The following is a 14,206-nucleotide window of genomic DNA, read 5'->3' as shown; positions in this document are numbered from 1 at the left end:
TTAAACCCACTCACGGTCTTATAGGAGGAGACACGGGAGGACAGAGATGGGAAGTGATTGCGAAGCAGAGAAATCGAACGTCAAAGAGAAGAAGAAAATAATAGCTCTCTACCATTCCTAACCCTTCAGCTGGCAAAAAGCTCTGCAAGCGAACTCTCAAGCTTGTTCTTAAAGGCATACATACTAGTCTTTCACGAAGATGGGTTCTTGAAATTTTCTGCTTTTCTAGATATTCCACTAATTAATAATTGTACTGTGTTGAGAAGTTCAATTTCTTCTGGGTTGCTTCTTTTAAGTGTGGTTTTTAATTTTTTGTGTAGCATCTGAATCGAAACGCTTGAAGAGAGGAGTGAACGAGGTGGTCAAGAGCATTAGCCGTGGCCAGTGGCCACAAAGGGTTTGTCTTTGATTTCCCAGAATTTTTTAATGCCAAAATGCTATTGGGAAAACAACTTATGGTGCTTAATCCTGACCTTTTTTAGTGTTTCTCATGGTTTTTCTATTGTCATTTACACACACACACAAAAAAAAAAAGAGCCTTTTGGAACATAATTGATCACTTAACCAAAGAATATCTAGTTAATTGATGAGTCAATATGGGGGTTTTGCAATATCTTCTGATACACTAGATGGTCCATTGGGGCACTGTTGAGTTCCACTTCCTGGATTCTCCCTGGTATACATAATCTAATAACTAGTTATCAGATGTTTCTATATAAGTCGTTTTACTTTAACCTTAGATCAATGATTGGAACATTATATTATTGCCTGTCACTTAAAATTTCCAGCTTTCAATGTACTGTGCACAAGAGATAGTTTACAAGAACTACTCTTCTTTCTAACTCTCATGTAATTCTGATTAATGATACTTTTGATGTGAATAAGCGCCACTCTTTCTTTTTTAATAAAGCTAGGCTACATTGGTTATCTTCTAGTCCTGTATCTTTGGAAAAAGTGTGACATGCTTCAGATAGATGTTTGGAGCTGCAAACACAACTGTATCAATGTTAAAGCTTAAACAGTCATACCTGAAAGATACTCGATTCTAAAGGATCATAATTTATCTCTTGTTTAGCAGGCATCCATATCTTTGAAAAAAGAAAATTGCATCATGGCATAAGAAGCTCGATTAAAAGTGATTTTACATTATCTTGTCAATTCAACTTTTTGGTGAGCAGCAGCTTATGCAGAGAAAAAAAGGGAAAAAAAACAAGTCTGCTTTTTTGCTTTACCTGCAATTGTGGTTAATCCTTGTTAATTTTCCTGTCTTCTTATTTTTGTAGCTTTTATTTTGTTAGAAAATGTGGCAAACATGTAGCTTTAAAGTTGCTAGGCTCAGAAATATTGGACTTCTCGGTGCAGGATTATGCATAATACCAAGGAAACATTTGGCCAATAGATGTCATAACTCACGTTTCAATCTTATTCTTATGCGAATAGGCTGACATTCCATATATCTATGTTCCATCAAAAGATGCAAGTTTGAAGCTTAACATAGGATTCACCACCCTATATATTTCCTGCTTTGAGGTCATTTGAAGTTTAGTTTGGGTTATATGTTTATTCTTGTAAAATTGACTGCCTCAATTTAATCCATGTTGAGTTGAGTTTATATTTTTATGTGTAGTTTACTTCTTTTATTGGTTTAAGATAAGATGCAAATTCAGGTTTGATTAAATTATGCTATGTGGATGTACACACTCAAATTCTTATTTGTAGAATCATTTGTTCCTACTTTCTATTATATCAAAAGATTGCACTGTGGTACATCCTACTGACTGACACAACTTGCCATGCCATTTGAACCATGATCTTTTATAAGTTGTCCACTTGATTGGTTTTTCATATTCCAAATGTCATGCTAAGCAACCCAACCATTCAGCAAGTTCTTTCTTCTATTCTTTTTCATTTTCAGTTATATACGTTAAAGGCCTTGAACATATACTTGGTCAACTTTCAAATTAAGAAAAAAAAAAAAAATTCTATTGATAGAGAAGTTTTTTCTAATTTTTTTTCCTACTTTTTTTTTCCTGACTTCCCTACAGATATTTACAAGTGTAGCATGTTTTTGACTAATCTAAATCACATTTAAGCCCATCACAATAGGAATCAATTCCTGTTAGAACTTAATTCAAACAGGATTGATTTAGTCTTCATGATATCCTTCAAGATTTTAGGAATAATAGGTTTTAAGGTTGTTGCATTTCAATTTTTAAAATAATGATCTAATCTTGACTAAGTGTTGAGATATACATGGGATTTTATTATATTTAGTTAGACTTTTGCTATATAAATAGCACAATTAATAGTCTTTGGATTAAGATAGTTGTATAGATTGTTTCTTCCTATTCAATAAAAATATTTTTTATTTTTCTGCATTTATTTTTGTTCTAACAGTGGTATCAGAGCCTCAATGATCTTATGGGCAAATAAGAGAAATCTTTAAACACAAATTTATCATGGGTTATTGGAGAGAAGTGCTCCAAGAAAATTCGAAGTGCATCAATAATGAAGAAATTGGAGAGAAGTGCTCCAAGAAAATCAAAAGCAAAGGTTGGTGAGAAGTGCATCAACAAATGGTGAGAAGTGCACCAAAATTGTAGGCTAGAGAGAAGTGCTCCAACACACAAATTTATCGACTGGAGAGAAGTGCTCCAAGACTCAAATTGACAGATGGAGAGAAGTGCTCCATTCAAAAAAAAAAAAGTTTGAAGTCCATGTTTGAATTAAGGGAGAGAATGTTAGAACTTAATTCAAACAGGATTGATTTAGTCTTCATGATATATTTCAAGATTTTAGGAATAATAGGTTTTAAGGTTGTTGCATTTCAATTTTTAAAATAATGATCTAATACTAAGTGTTGAGATATACATGGGATTTTATTATATTTAGTTAGACTTTTGCTATATAAATAACACAATTAATAGTCTTTGGATTAAGAGAGTTGTACAGATTGTTTCTTCCTATTCAATAAAAAAGTTTTTTATTTTTCTGCATTTATTTTTGTTCTAACAATTCCACCTTATGTCATGTTTGTACTCGGCCAATCAGAAAAATTGATGGGGGCTTTTGCTAGTTTATAGGTTCCAATTATTTTAAAAAATAGCATCTCCAGAACTCCTCCATATTTTTGTTTATCTTTGATTATACTCTTGTTATTCTATATCAATGATGTTGAAGAATTCTCTGTATGGGTATAAGGGGTTATTTTAGCTTTACTGATTGAGATTTTTCCTGGTGGTTTCTCTCAGAATCTTGCCACCGGAGCCACCAAGAGCCTACATGCTGTGCTCTAGTTTTGACCAAGCCAAGAATTTGAAGGCAGATTATGCACAAGTTATATCTGATGTATCTGAACTAACATCCTCACTTTTCTGAAAGACAAGTGTAGCTGTGGTACTTATTCTTTCACTAACCAATGCTATGAATATAATTTGTTCCATGTTTAGCATTGTGATTTTTCACTTGCCTTTCGAGTTGCCTACCTACCTCTTTTTATGCAATAGTGGGCACTTAAATTTTTGGTGAAAGTTATGCAGACTGCCATGGTGGAAGCTGAAAATCTGTTGAATATACATACATGTACATATGCTTGTACCTACTTGCTTTTTTATGTTCACACACATGCACGAACACAGACGAGCGCGCGCGCGCGCACACACACACACACACATGTATATTTTTTGCATATTTTATCCATGCTTGATAGTTCTTTTGTTTTGGATTTTCAAATAGATACTGAAGGTAAAGTACCATTTTTGCATGAGTTTCCATTTTGTAAGGAGACTTGTATGCCCTGGTCTGCTACGTTGTGGACCAAAAAGCATATTAGTATGACTCAAAATCTTTATGAGATTTGGAAAACATTTTTCTAGTTTGAGTAGGAAAAATATATATTGCTCAATTGGATAAAAAATAATTTTCTATGTAAAGGACTCGTATTTTAGTTTTATTCCTATTTGAGTGGGATTCTATTGAGATTGCGATTGAAGGGACTAATACTATAAGAGAGGTTATTCAGCTTTGGCCCATGTGTGGAGAAAGGGCATAAAGTTTAAGAGGAAATGACTCTTGCCCATTGTTAATGAGGGGCAATGTAATGTAAACACTTTCATGGTATATTGAGAAGTTGAAATAATAAATATATTAGTTATGTCTAGAGAAGGATGAGAGAGACAAACTAATATATTTACTATAGCTTTAAGTCAATGTTTTTGTATGAATTATTGATAGTGAAAAATGACATATCTATGAATGTAGTCAAATGCTAATAGAGTAAACCACGTAAAATATTCTGTTGTGTATTGTTTTGCTTTATTTCTTTATAGATTATACGCTTTGACGGTTGCAATAAAATATATTTAGTTGCAATAAAGCATAATTATGAAATAATCTCCCTACCATTTTTGAAACAAATAAAAATTCTCCTACCAAAACTCACTTTTTTGTGTCGTGTAAAATGGGTGAGAATGATCCATGAAACCTATGGATTTAGGTCCAAGGAACTTAGCACAGAAAAAAAAAAGCTTTTTTAGACGAATGTTCCTTCTAAAGTTCTTTCAAATGGTTATGGGCTTTCATGGGGCATCACAAACCCCTCCAAGTTGCTTTTTCATTTTTTTTTTTTTGGCATTAACAAATATCAATTGCATCCAACTTTTCTTGGAACACAGGAAGCCGAAAGTGTGAAAAGGAGTTATAGGGAATAATTGGGCATGTCTTTTTTACCAATATACTAAAAATGTACAACACAACTAGAACCATGTTTTTCTCACATCTCCTAGTGTTTGTTCAGAATTGGAATCTGAAGAAACAGCCTTTTAGCATCCATATTGAAGTAGAAGATGACGGTTCTAAATGGTCTTTAGGTTTTGTAAAGTCCCTTCAATCTTGTCACTGGAGTTTTATATGCTACCCTTGTTATCATTGTTGCTTCCATCCTCAGTTCACGTACATTTCAGTACAAAGAGTTTTATATCAATGGTCCTAAAGATCAGAATAAGATCTTCCACTATACATTCCACTATTTCATCAAGAGTCACCTTTGAAGGGTGAAAAGCAGCTTGAGAATGCATGTTAATGGAGAGATATAGAACTATTCTTGGAACCTTCATCTACAAGCTTAAATTTTTAGGTTAGGTGACTCCTTGATACGGTATTAGAGCCTTTTAGACCAAAATGTTCAGAGTTCAAATATTGACCACTCCCATTTATTAGTTGAATATTTCAGTATAAAGGCAAAACGAACTTGTGCGTTCACGTGTGAGGGGTGTAATAAAAAGATATAGAACTATTCTTGGATCTCTCATCTCCAAGTTTAATTTAAAAAATTAGAGTAGTTTCTTGACATAAGTTTAGTGTTGTGGAGGACAGGGGAGCTTGGGTGCGCAAACTTTCTGGTCCCCAAACGCAGTTGGAGCAAGAAGATTCTGAACAGGGCCCAAGTGGGCTTTCCATTATGTGTTAATGGTTCAAGATTACTCTGGATTTGTTGATAATAGAAAATAGCCTAAATGTTTAATATTGCGATTGCATTGTCGTTTTGCATTTAACATATTAGTCCTCTCTTATTGCCGTATGATGTATGCAAAGGAATAAAGTCTATTCCCTTTGTTAAAGCAGTGATTTAACTTAATTTTTAAGGGACTTTTAGTGGCAAATCTTTGTTTTATGTAATTTTTTCTTGCTTTAGTCAGTGCTCACTTTTTTTTTTGGCATTGTTGCTTCCACCTTTTTTGTTCCTCTAATGCTTCTAAAAGATGTTAAATCACATTATTGAAGTCGAAGGATTCCAACAAGACAGATTTGAACTGTGATCTTCATTATGAGAGGTTAATCCTAATGATATTTTTCTATTTGAGATAACACTATCTTAAAAATGTTAATCACAGGTTATTAAAAATTATCTTTATGTTAAATTTCATATGTGTAGTCATAAAAACTCTAAAAAAAGTTAAATAATTTTTTCTAATTATTTTTTTCAATAACATTTAAAAAAACGCTTTTCTAGAAACTAAATTGTAATCTCAATGTCGTGCTCAAGATATGTAAAACTAATATCACTGCTAGATATTCTTCTTTAGCGACTGATTAAACCTAAGTGACTCCCAGCAATAAATATGCAAACTAAGTAACCAAATGAGTAGGGAAACCAAGTTTTTTTTAGACTCAAATGGTGCAGTATGTTCTTTTGGGTCTCTTCAGGGATCAAAATTATTCATCAAAAGAGTGTTGTTAGGAGGACCCCTTGTCCTCCAAAGGTATCTTCTTTTACGTCAAAAGAGTTTTATATTTTTCCATTGGCTGATTAGTGATTATTATTATCGTTTTAATACATTACAGACATAGCCAGCTAGAGAGAGAGAGAGAGAGAGAGAGAGAAATAAAAGGAACAGAGGCTGCAGGTGACCGTTGTCTCCTTTCTCTCTTTTATTGGGTGGCTATTAGGAGCTCAGAAAGAATGAAAAGCTCATGTATGCCCTACTAAAGGAAAGAAAAAGTATGGGTTACGTGTGAGGCATCCTAAGCTTTTACAAGAGCCATCTTTTGATATAGAATTTATTCCACATCTGGCACTTGTAAAAAGGAGTAGCTATTCCCTTACTAAACTTTGAACTGTTCTCTTCTCGATGATGCTATTAGTAATGTGACAATATCATATCATATTTTCTGCTTAAAATAAAGAGCAGTTAGGGTAGATGAATACCTTGATTATCAAGGTTTTTTTTTGCCTGCATAAGGAAACTACGAGTGCCTTTTTTTTATATAGTTGCGTTTTTATAGTAATTACAACCATTATTAGGGTGAAAGGGTACCTAAGTTCAGCTTTTTCTTTCTTTCTTTTTGTGTGTGTGTGTGTGTGTGAATGCAGGGAAGACAGAAAAGGATGTGAATGCTGGTGCAATCTCTCTTTAATCTGTCATGCATACAAAATAAAAACAGGCAACTCACATGGTAGGTTCTCATATTTGTTCATGAATTAGTAACCAAAAGCAGTCATCTTTGGCTCACTCTATTGTTTGTTTTAAAGATCTTGATTAGACCATATAAGGGAGGAAATTAATAAAGGGAGCAGTTGGAATTGGATAAAACAACACATGAGGAAAGAATTTATGGCTTATTTTGTACTTGAATATGAATTGTTGCAAAAGCAAAGGTATTGCAGTGTACATGTCCATGTAGTTGGCCCGTGATAGAATCATACATGTATAGAATGACAAAGGAGGTTGATATCATGACTGTCTTCTCTATATACAAAATCCATAGTGGGTGATGGAAGAAATTGTGATGTGATTGGTGTGCATGGTGGGGTTAAGGAATGCCAACTATTTTGGAGGCTTTATAATGTCTTCTTGTTAGATTTTAAGGGACAAAGTACAGAGCCAATATCATGTGAATTGGTACAACTTGTTCAAAACAATAATGGGTTCTTGGCTCCTCTCATCTCCTCTTCATTCAAACAAACCAACTGGTTTTTTTTTTTTTTAAAAAAAAAAGAGAAACAATTATTTCCTACTCATTTGAGGGTTTCTCCTTGGTGCATATATCTTCATTAGAATTATTATTTGGTCAACTTCTCTCAACAACCCCAATTGTTTTGACTCCCTTTTGACTCCAAAAGCTCTTGCTTCATTCCCAAATTTCTATTTAGTTGATTTGGCAATTAGCTGTATAAGATCAAGAACAAGGAAGAGTTAAAGTGGTTGTTCTTTTAAAATAATTGATTTCCATTGAAATTTAAATATAGAGTGAAAAGAGGATGTAATGGAGCCAAAGAAAGAAGTGATGAGTTGATGGGAAAAGGCATCATATCTTTGTTAAAATTTCTAAGGAAAAAAAAAAAAATCAAGGATCCACCAAGTTGGTTTCTGATTGGTTGTGGGTGGTGGAGGGAAGGGGACATATGGTGCCCAAAGTCCATTGGCCCTTTATTTACTTTACTGGTATAAAGTTAATGTGTGAACAAATCCACTGGAAATGGCCCCTACAACTTCTCTCATATAATTTTGTATGGTGCATGTTCCAATCACAAGAGAGATTGGTGCTGTTTTAAGTGGGTCAGATTTTCTCATCCTAAATCTTGCCTGACAGGTTGCACCTTCATCTTGTTAGTTGGAAGCCATTTTCATGCATTCTAAAGATGGTGCATGGAGCTAACGCCCATCTTTCTTTTGGAAAAAACAAAAAGCCTAACGTTAAAAAATATACTTTTATTTTTCATAATTATATATATATTTTTTTAATTTTGATAATTTTATTCTAATTTTAAAATTTTATCATATTTATAATCAACGATAAAATTGCTTGAAATGATATTTGATTGATAGAGATCAATAATTAAGATTATATAGTGTACAATCAATAATTATAAATAAATACAAGTAACTTTTAAATTATATTAAAACTATTAAAATTAAAATATTTAAACACAATTAGAAAATAATTTTTTTAAAAGGGTAATTGTGAGTTTTACACCTCAATCATCCACCAAGAGTATCTCAGGTTGTTTGGAAGCATTCTCACTTCCTTCCTAAGTACAACTCAATTATCCCATACTAAAAAGTTAATCATTTTGGTAAGTTCTTGAGAGGTGGTTTGAATTTCTTGGATGTTATCAGATGATTTCTTGAAGTTTTATTTCTTGGTGACAATCAAAACATAGGATGATAAATGGAAATTCAAGTGTAAAAATAAAATCTTTTTCCTTGAAAGAAATACCAGCAACAGCAGCTGCTCCACAGTTGCACTAAAATGCTGCTACAACAAGTCCTCTTGAATGTATAATGAAGTAAAGTTCCCTTAAATGGTTATAATTAAACATTGACCAAAGATATAAAACAAAACACGTTCTTTTAGTGCCATTTTCTGTAAACCGTAAGTCAACTTGGGAAATGAAGCTAGGAAGGAACTAGATAGAACAAGATTTACCCAATTGAGAGAGACAATTGAACCTAATGTCACTGTCAAGTGCTACTCTTGTATTAAGGCTTTATTTGATTTTAAATGCTCTATTTTAATGGAAAAATATATTTTAGTATGTTTTCGTGGAATTTACTTTTTAGAGAGTTCGATATAAATGTGTTTAATAATTAAATTAACTTTTCAATAAATAATTTGTCTTCATTTATTTTGTGAGAAATAACTTATATATAGAAAATATTTTTTATATAAATTATTTTTAAAAAATTATTTTTTATGAAAATATTTTTTATTATTTAGTTACAATGTTAAAATAATTGTATGTGTTTATATATATATATATATATAAAAGTATTTTTACATTTTAATGGCTTTGTTTGGAATAATTCATTTGTTGAATTTTCATATAATCATGCTTAATTTTTTTTTGAAAATAATTTTTTTTAAAATTAAAAAAAAATAAATGCATTCATCCAAATAAGAGTGTGTTCCCCTAATTTTTAAATTTATTATTTTGTGGGTAAATATTAATATTTTATTTTATTTAAATTTTAGGAAATTATTTGAAATTTTTTCGGATTTTAGAAATCAGGTTCGATTTTTCGAAAATATAAAACTTTGATGATTTTTAAAAATTAATTTAAAGACCACGTGAAAAAACTAAAAATATATTTGGACTCTACGAATTTTTTTGAGTTTTCTAGAATTTTTTTCTGAATTTTTGGACCTCGTTTTTGGTCCCAAGGCAGAGTAAAAATTTAAAATTTTGTATCTTGAATCGGACCAGCAGAATCGAACCGGACCGGATAGGACTGATCGAATCGGACTGGCCTTTTCTTTTTCTTCTTCCTTCTCTTTCTCGTGCGCCCAACGTCTCCTTTCTCTCTCCCATTTTCTCTCTCCTCTCACCTACCATCGCTGCGCCGCCGCCACCCCAGCCCTCCCCACTCGTCAGCGCGCCTCCCGAGTCCCTTCTTGCCGCCGGCCGACACCCCAGGCGGCCAGAAATGACGTGTGAATTTCCCCTTGAGTGCGCGCATCGCTTCACCTTCTCGGCCAAAATTCGGCCGATCCGGCCGTCGATCGGACCGGGTCTTGTGTCAAACCTCATCTACACCTCAAGAGCTTTCCATAGACACTAAGAACACCAAAATCCATCAAGCGGGTTGCCCAATTTTTGTCTGGAAAGTTTTAACTCATTTCGACTTTTGGGCTAGATTTCTCACAAACCATGAACCCCACGAGAAAATCGAGAGTACAGGAGCGCTCCACTCGTCGAGAGCTTCACGGCAATATAAATTTCAAATTTTTGACACTATTTTTCTGTGGATCCTACAAAACTTCATAGTATTTTTCTAAGCACTAAATGAGCTTAAAAAATTTCATAAAAATTATATACTAACCCCCGTGTTGTGAGCTTCATGTAGGTACATTCAATTCACGGAAATTCAACGGTTGCCCAGGTTTGTAAATATTGAGCTAGACAGATAGGCTACCGAAAAAGTCTTAGAATTGGGTCGAGATTTTAGCTACCCCACCATTGTCAGACGTCCCGAGTGCGTTCCTGGGGTCGAACTTAGCATAGGTAAACCCAAACCTTACTTTTTCTTAATTATTTAGTGCTTGAATTGGATTAAAAATCCATAAAATATTCTTTGTAGCTTAGAAAATTATAATTCCTTTTGTATTAGTTTAGAAATATTGCTAAGGACCGCGGGGCAAAGTTTTAGAATTTTTAGAGCTTATTTGGGTAGTTTTTGCAAAAGGGTCAATTATAAGGACTAAACTGTAATTTTACCTATTGTGATTTATGACTGTTTGGATGAGCCCAGGAGGGGCTGTGTGATGTGATTGAGTTGTGGGTGTGTGGTTTGTGGATATAGAAGTGCGTTTTAAGCCCTTTTACTGGTTGGGTAGGTCCTAGGTATAAGGGAGACTCTGCCGGATTTTCGGCACGCCTTAGGACATCTTTGGTCTTTTCTCAGTTTGTATTGAGTAAAATATATTAAACAATTATAATAAAATTGTCAGGTGAGCCGAGACAGCCTTCCTCCTCCGCCCAGCCGCCACAGTGACTTCGGTTAAGTCTGTGAGTAAAATATTAATTTTAACTGTAATTTCGATATTATTATATGTTTAAGCATGCCCATGCATTACTTATAAATATATATCTATGTAGCTAAATCCTAGACATCATTAATATTGCATTTTTAAATTGATGAAGTGTTATGGATGTTGTTTGTGGTAATTTGGAGCAGTGTGTGTGCGTTGGCGTGCGTGTGATATGGTATTGTATATGGACAGGACGGGTAGACACGACTTGAGAGACACTCGTTGGAACCCCGTATTTGGTTTATTAAGTGAAAGTCCAGCTTGAGAGACACTCGCTAGCAGAGGTTGGATTAAGAGGGCTGTATAGGGGATCAGCTCCCATATATATATTGTTTGACAGTGTTGGGTATGTGAGTGTTCCAAATTGCCTTTTTGATGTGATTTGTATGAAATTTATGATGATGTTGCATTTCACTCCACGGGGTACATTAGATTTAGATAGCTATAGAGATTATGGTTAAAATTGATATTTTACTCTCTGAGTCGAACGCTCACTCCTGTTCACCTTATTTTTCCAGGATACAGGAGATTTCTTGTTGAGTTCTAACCTGCCTCTCTCTCCCTCGCAGGTCGTCTATTAATGTTTGTAATGTTTGTATAATTCTGTTAACTCCTAGAATTTTGCATGTGTTAGAAATATTTATTTGATTTGGGTCTGTAATATGTTTGCCATATTGGACCTGTAAACTTATTAAATGCATGTATGTTGGACTGGATGAGGGAGCCGAGCTCCCATTTATTTTTATGACATCATGATTATATGGAGGGTGAGTTGAGCTCCCCGGATGATTATATATTGTGTTTACAGGTCGGGTGAGTCAAAAACTCCCCGTTAAATGGTCCATTTTATGGCCAGACTCTATTCGGTTGAATTCTTGAAATTGAGCCCAAATGGGCCTTAGAGTTGGGTTGCGGAATAGTTAGGCTTACTACGGGCATCGGGGGCTTTAGGCTAGCTCAGGTTCTAATGTCGGTCCGGCCCATAGGTTGGGTCGTGACAAATGTGGTATCAGAGCTTAGGCTCCAGATTCATAGGGAATATTTGTCTAAAGTGTTGGGAAGAGTCTAATAGGAGTCACATGCGGAAAATAGGGTCCACATTCGTCTTGCATTGTCATCTTTGCTTCTAGTTCTACTTTATATAATTGTGTGTAAATATGAGTTTATTGAGCTGTGTAACATGCCATTTTGAATTTTGTGGGCTAATGTAGCTGAATTTCAGGAAAATACGTAAAAGCAGAAGAACTGCCACTGCACCAGAACCAGATGTGCTTGACGAGGTGTTGGCATAGGATGAGGCGCCTCCCCCGAGGAGGTGGGTTAGGAGGCCTAGAGCTGCTCAAGTAGAAGAGCAGCTGCCATCAGTTCAGGATCAGTCTTTTATGGCTCAGGGTCCCATGGATCCAATAGCAGCTACCTTAGCCGGATTGCAGAGAACCATCGATATGATGGCATAGTATATGGTCCACCCTCTCCAACAGCAGCAGTCTACTGCACCAAGAGGAGAACCTTATAAACAAATAATTAATTTCAAGAAGTTGGTACCTGGTACTTATGATGTGTCAGACGATACCTATCGGTTTTTGGATTCCTGGAAACAGGCAGGGATAGAGTTGCAATTGACTGATAGGAGGCTCATTGAGTGTGTGCAGCATGTATTGGTGTAACGCCCTCACTTTACGTAGTCTATACATTCGACTACTCCGGTGATCTAATGTCGGTCCGGACAAGTCAAGATGTCTGAAACTACACTTCGGTGATAATAAACAGGCATAAAATGATGAAATAAATAATAAAAAAATACAAGAAAAATTAAGGAAAAATAAAAGAGAGGAAATGAAACTAAGTTAAACGAGCTGGCACCATAGCGATGGGTGACCGCACCGGGAAGTTACGATGAAGACAATTGCCGACCCCAGGACCACGGAAAACCCTCGAAAGTAATTTTTGGGACATAATTAAAGGCCTATAGAGGTGTAATTGATATTAGAAATGTCAAAGAAAAATTAATAAATTAGTACAAATAAAAACAAAAAAATTGAGAAACCGATAAAATCGGTGTTACCGACAAATCGAGAATACAAACTGAATAGGGGCATTTTGGTCATTTGACCCTTAGAGTTGACTTTTGACCTAAGTGTCCATTAAAAATAAGTGGTATTGAATTTTAAAAATCCCATGAAAAAGGAAATTAAATGTAAAATACAATTTATGAAAAGTGAGGGGTAAAGATTAGGATAATTAAAAGTTTAATATCTTAATATTTAATCAAGTTGGTGAACATTAAGTGGCACTATATAAAGCACCTAAGGACACCTAAGTGGGCAGAATTTCCCACTGACAAACCCATCTTCTTCACTTCCATTCTCCATAGCCGAATTGAATTCCCAAAAGCCTCCATTGAAGCTTTCACGTCTAAGCTTTGATTGTCCATCTCCATGCCACGATCTTCACAAGTTGTCTTCATTAAACTTTATCCTCATACCTTGGGCAGTATATTGGGAGCAAAAAGAAGGAGTTTTGTTAAGGTTTGAGCAAGCTCCAAAAAGAGGTAAGTGTCCAATTCACTTCCTTTCTTAGGTAAAGTTTATGTTTAGCTTGAGATGAGTATTTTGGGTGAAGAAATTTGAAGAAATGGTTGAGTTATGGAACTGTCCATTTTTGGCAGCCATGAGAGTCAAAGGTGTTGAGTTTTTCTTATACTAAATTGATGGGTAATGAGGTTAATTAAAGTGCTTAAATGTATAAGAGCTTGATTACCATGTGTATGTGTGAATTGTGCATTAAAAGTGAGGTTAGGAAGTCAATATGGGAGATTGAAGTATATGTCTAAATTGGGCAACCTTGTGATGCATGGTAGAGTGTTTAAATTCATGAAATAGTTTAGTGAATTATGGTACCAAGGATGGCAGAATGTATATGTAAATATTAGTGGGAAATTAGATGTGTTAATGGGAGGTATTCATGTGTAGGTATTGTTGAAATTGAACTTTAAAATTCTGAGTTGTAATTGATGTATTGTGAATTATTATATTCTGCCCAAGTTGACCTAAATGTGATGTGTTGAGTGGTTATGGTGTAGTACCAATTCAGAATTTGGTAGAAAAGTGGACTTATAACAAGGTTAATGTGTATGTGGATTGGTGTTTGAGAGACATGTAAAAGGGTAGTATGT

Source organism: Hevea brasiliensis, chromosome 17 (genome assembly GCF_030052815.1).
Source record: "Hevea brasiliensis isolate MT/VB/25A 57/8 chromosome 17, ASM3005281v1, whole genome shotgun sequence".
Taxonomy (NCBI): domain Eukaryota; kingdom Viridiplantae; phylum Streptophyta; class Magnoliopsida; order Malpighiales; family Euphorbiaceae; genus Hevea; species Hevea brasiliensis.
The sequence above is the reverse complement of the archived record's forward strand: the minus strand, read 5'-3'. Positions refer to the sequence as shown.